Genomic DNA, 6000 nt, shown 5'->3' with positions numbered 1-6000 from the left:
TAGTGATGGGGTTTCACGACTCTGCCGTCGGTGGCGAACGGTCCCCCTGGCAACCACTTTCTGACATCAAGGGCTCTTGACGTCACGCTAGCGTGAGATCATCCCTGGCACTACCCACCTTGGTTTCCTGTGTAAGCAGCCAAGCCAGGGAGGAGCCCAAGAAAGTCAGTGAAGGTAGTTTTACTGAGTGCTCCATTGTAAACGTGATTCGTAATGGAACACAAACGGTAAAGATCTGAATTCAACAGTTAAGTTAAAAACCAAAAAGAAGTGGTGACAATAATGACCAGCCATCCTTGAAGCTTTTTATCTCAGGATCAAAACTAGGATCAAAACTAACTCTAAGAAGTTATTTTTCTTATTGAACACCTTATTAAAAATTAAAACTGGCTGAGCACATTGGCACACACCCAGAGACTCAGAGACCGAGGCAGGAGGACTTTCAAGTCTGAGGCTAGCCTGAGAACTTAGTGAGATCTTGCCTCAAAATAAAAAATAAAAAGTGCTGGGATATAACTCAGTGGTAGAGTATATATTGGCCCTGGGTTCCTGGGTTTGTTTCCTAATATCATAATAATAAAATGAAAAGTGAAAGAAAAAGGTTAAAACGATAGTGAGATACTATTGCACATTCAGAATGGCTAAAATCCAAATCACTGACAACACCAAATGCTGGTGGGAATGTGGAGCTACAGAACCTCTTATTCATTACCGGTGGGAATGTAATGTGGTACAGCTAACTAACTAAGGAAGACAACTTGGCGGTTTCTTAGAAAGCTAAACATAGTCTTACCATACAATCCAACAATTGTATTCCCCGGTATTTTACTCAACTTATTTCAAAACATGACCTCACAAAAATCTGCACACAAACATTTACAGAAGCTTTTTGCATAATTCCAAAAACTGGAAGCAACTGAGATTGTAGTGGCACCCCCTCCTCCACAAAAAGTCTTACCTGAGCTTCTCCAGAAATTTTCACCATAGCTAATTTTAGGACTGTCGCAAAAGAGTCTCTACAAGAGAGTTCGATGTAGATAAACTTCCTATTTTCATGTTACCCTATTTTACTTGGCCTCTGGCCAGGAAGAAATCAGCACTCCAGGTGCTGGACACCCCCTTACTGTTTTTTTCATAAACATTTATCCAGTATAGTACTTTGTAGAAATGTGTAAACAAGGCCTCTAGCCTTAAGCTGGGGCTTCACAGAGATGTCTCCATTTCTAAGATAAGAGAAGTTACCACTTAGGCTCCATGGTAACAGCTATCAGGGGGGAAGGAATAAAGGGGAGAAGCAGCTCTCCCCTTCTCAGGTGTTTTCCTTGAAGGGTTAACTTGCCCAGAACAGTGAAAGAAAAAGCTGCTTTTATATGAACTTCTGCAGACTGTGAACTTCTGAGCCCCTCCCCTTACACGTTGGGTATAAAATTCTGAAACTTGATTACAGCAAAAGCTGTGCCTTCTGAACTTGGCTGCAGCCAAATAAAACTGTTTCCTGCTATCTTTGGTGCCTTACCTTGTCTGTCCCCACAACAAGATATCCTTCAATAGGTGAATGAATAAACAAACTGTGGTACATCTATACAATGAATTCAGAATAAGAAGAAATGAGTTATCAAGCCACAGAACTATATGGATAAATATTTTTATTTAAAAAAAAGAAACATAAATCTGGGGCTGGGGTTATGACTTAGAGGTAGAGCGCTTGCCTAGCACTTGCAAGGCCCTGGGTTCGATCATCAGCACTACGTAAAAATAAATAAAATAAATGTATTGTGTCCAACTACAACTAAAAAAATTTTTTTTAAATTATTATTTTAAAACTATTTTTAACTAATATGTAAATGGATGTTAGTATGCAATATAATGTTGATCAATAAAAACCATGACAATGCACAGTAGTTCTACATCATATATGATCAAAAAACTGTAGAAATCTTTTTTAAAAAAAATTTGTAGTTATAGATGGACAGCATGTCTTTATTTTGTTTATTTTTATATGGTGCAAAGGATCGAACCCAGGGCCTCATATGTGCAAGGCAAGCACTCTGCCATTGAGCTACAGCCCCAGCTCAACTGCAGAAGTCTTTAAACACAAAATCTAATTACTAGAATCAGAAGTTGAAGGCATATTAAGGTATCCTTGATATTATAAGGCCTAGGTCTTGAAAACTAATTCTCAAATGGATTCTACTCTAGAACTGTTTCTTGACTACTTCTTGTTGCATCTCTTTCAGAGTAAAATAGAACCTTCAAATTCAGATGTAGCATCCACAAAGTCAAGAAGGTAGTCCAAACTCTCACAGCAGATAACTTAAATTCGGCACCTGCTTCTCAACATCTTCTCTTTGGACAACTTCCTTTGTAATCCAACCTTTTGTTTTTGGAGGGACAACCCTTTTGTTCATCATCTCTATTTAATCATATCCTATCACCATACAGCTTAGTTTTTAACTCTCCACATTATTCAAGAATCTCTCTGTAATCCCTATCTTCTAAACCTTGGAGATCATAGGCTGCTTTTTGTAAAGAAAATTTCCTCAGGCATTTGCTATGGTTATTTGTTTTACTTCATCCCAACTTTTGCCCAGTTAAAAATTGCATATTTTATATTGTAGGTTTTCATTTTGGAAATCTCTTTTTCTCCTTTATCTTTCTCATCTTAACTTTCTTAGAAAAATTACAAGATTTTCTTCCAGTTGCCTCCATCTATAAAGTCATTTGCAGCTCAAGATCATACTCCTGATGCATTGGTTTAATCCAAGTTGAAGCATTATACGGAAAGAACATGCTTTTTATTTGACCATCCTCAGTGGTTAGTGATTCAGCATAAGGGTGATCTGGGGAATTGTCCAGAAGTAACAATACCTTGACATCTTCTTCATGGAATTTTGGAACATTAAGTTGAAAATATCAGATCTTAGGAACAAAGTTTTGAAAGAATTATTCTAAAGACAATTCTCTGGTAAACCAAACATCTTTTACTAGGTTTTTATATCACAGGTAATGTACTTGTGTCCTCTTTCCCATTTGGGGGCATCTTTGATTTGCCAGTAACGATTGATTTTAACTTATGAGTTCCATCTGCATTTGCACATGAAAGGGCAGGCAACCATTCTTTATTTTCTTCTCTGGAAGGCAGATATCTTTTCTACTTGTCTGAGTGTTTTCTGGCATAAAGAGGTAAGTCTCATTCCCACTGTATACCTGAGCTAGACACAGTTTCTCTTCTTTGATTATCATACAGTTTTTGTCCGAATGGCTCAACATTTTCTCAAGCTGAACTTAGAAACTATTCTCCACAAACTTATCAGTTCCCAATTGCATATGTACTTCAAAATCTAAACAGCCAACCAATATTAGCTTCGAAGTCTGTTCACCTAAAAACATGGTGCCAATATCTCTGCAGCAACTTGAAGCTCCATGACTCCAGGGCACCAGCTGAGTAATTCTATTGTTACCCCATGTAGGCCACATCATCTACATCATTATATTTCACTCCTGTCATCGCTGTACTGATTCTGAACGAATCCATTGCACTTTAAAGAGATGGTACAGCTTTGATCCTTCTGAGAACCTTAATTTTTCTCCTCCAAATCAGTGTTGTACATTTCCTCCCTTACTTATACGGAATTTGATTTTAAACAACCAATAACAGCAACAACAATAACAAAAAGAAACTGAAACGCCTTACTAGATTGGGAAAAATATTTTAAAACAACAATAACTAGTGGAAAGTTCCAGAAGGTACAGACATTTGGATTGAAGGGTAATGTGTTGAGAGCCACAGCCGAAGGGGCCCCAGCAAACTTCCAGCTGCTAGCTGATTGGCTCCTCTGCAGTGATGCTTATTGGGCTGTTTCCCCGCCCTTTCAGACCATGGAGCTGCTCATTAGGGGTCTCTTTTGGCTCCGCCCACACGACCCAGCCAATCGCCTCAAGAGCAGGAGGGGGGGGGCGGGTTGAGAGGCTTGTGGGAAGCCGGTCATGTCAGGTGGGCTCTGAGGGAATCCCTGAAGAGCTCATGTGGTGTGGAGTGTGTTCTAAAAATAAAGTTCATTTCTGCTTGATAAGTGGCTCCTGAATTGTGCCCAGCCAGACTGCAGCAGTAATGGGCTGAAAACACTAAGGACTCCTGATTGACATGCTTGTCTATGTACTCAGAAAGTTACTGCTGCCAAAGTCCTGCCTGGCTGTTGCTACTGCAAGACAGTTTTAGGAACCCCCCCCCCCCCACTGCTTTTTGTAGGAATGACAGGGATACATGCATACTTTCCCTAACTCAACAGAGGAAAGGGGACAAAAGGGCAAGGGGAGACTTTGGGAGACCTGTGTTCACAAGAACAGAACCAAGTGGGTTAAGTGAATACAGAATTGAGGCTTGAGAAGGGAAAATTAAAGACTCAAAGGCAATGGCAAAGTAATTTTGTGTAGCAAACATGCAGCATGGCTTCTCTTTTGAATTGACTCGAGTTTATCTCGCTGCCTGAAAAGAAAACAGAGCTTATATTGTTCTGTATGTAGCATTCACTGTGCAATAGTTCATCTACCTGTGTAGACTCCAAGATCAAGGAACCTGACATTGGAACATCTGGAGAACTGGAACTTGGGAACAGTTGTATAGAATCTTTAAGTGAAAGAAAGTTAGTAGGTTCTGTTGCATATCTGAATAAAATCCAACATTTATTGAATTCAATATTAAAGTCTCAAAAACAGAGACTTAACCTGAGTGTCTATTATGTGGCCAAGATTATAGGTAAGTAATTTGTTCGTCACCTTTTTCCACTCTCAGATCTCCGTTGGGTATACCAAATATGTTCTTGAGTATTATTATTATTATTATTATTATTATTATTGAAATGGTATTTGAAATATTATTAAGTTTCAGAATCATGGAAATTCTCAGGGGTGAGCTTGAAAGTTTTACAACTAAAAAATTTAAAAAACAATGTACCATTTCATTTGTTTTCCTAAATTTGCATTAGGATGTTAAATAATACAGTTTTTTGAGACTTTGATTTCTCTGTAGTGTACGTTTTACTTAACTTGAAGTATCAACTACCTGAAGAATTCAAAAGGTTTCTCTAATGGTGTTCCTAATCACTTCTTTCCCATAAGTCCTTCTGCTGGCAAACTGTAGTTCTGAACCCTCAATTAGTCCTTTCAGGGTCTCCTGGTGCTGCCCAAAACCATTTCAGGTCTTAAGAAAGGTCCTACTCAAAATTAACTCCATGGTTTTCATTTCAGGTATGCAATTTCATGAGAAGAAACAAAAATTGCAAATTTTTCCAACTGCAACAGTGCAAACAGCCAAAAGGAAGTTGCCACATGGCCCAGAAAGCATTGCAGATGCTCAGGGCAGTCCCTAGTCCCTGATGCGCCCAACCCTCGAAAAGCCCCTCAAAGACAGACAAAGCATGGAGCGCTGGAGATGGCCACAAGCATAGGCCCTTGAGAAAAGCACCGCTTCCTGGAGCTGGAGCGGTAGACAGCTACACTCACTCAGGGACCTGAGGGCCAGGAGGTTTGGTGGCGTCGACATTTCTTGATGCCCTGAGCAGGCCGTGGCCCCTCTGGGACAGATGTGGATAAATCTTAAATGAATATTGCTAAGTGAAAGAAGCTATTCTGAAAGGGTTATCAACTGTATAATTCTAATTATATGGCATTCCAGGAAAGGAAATATTACAGTGATGTAAAAAGATAGTTTGTTGTCATCGGTTGTCCTGTTTGCAGGGAGGGAGAGAGTTCGATAGCAAAATTTTTAGGGGAGTGAAACAATATCTATGTGATATTGTAATTGTGCACTCATAACCCTATATATTTGTCAATACTTATAGAACTTCATAGCATACATAAAGAATCTAATGTATGCCATTTTAAATAAATCTTTAAGGTCTGAGGACCTATGCTGGAATACAGAATGTAACAAAATTACCTACCCATATGGCAATACATGAAATAACCTCACTGAAGAAATGAGGGTAAAGAATGGGGATG

The sequence above is a fragment of the Marmota marmota genome, unplaced genomic scaffold, assembly GCF_001458135.2.
Source record: "Marmota marmota marmota unplaced genomic scaffold, marMar, whole genome shotgun sequence".
NCBI lineage: Eukaryota > Metazoa > Chordata > Mammalia > Rodentia > Sciuridae > Marmota > Marmota marmota.
The sequence above is the reverse complement of the archived record's forward strand: the minus strand, read 5'-3'. Positions refer to the sequence as shown.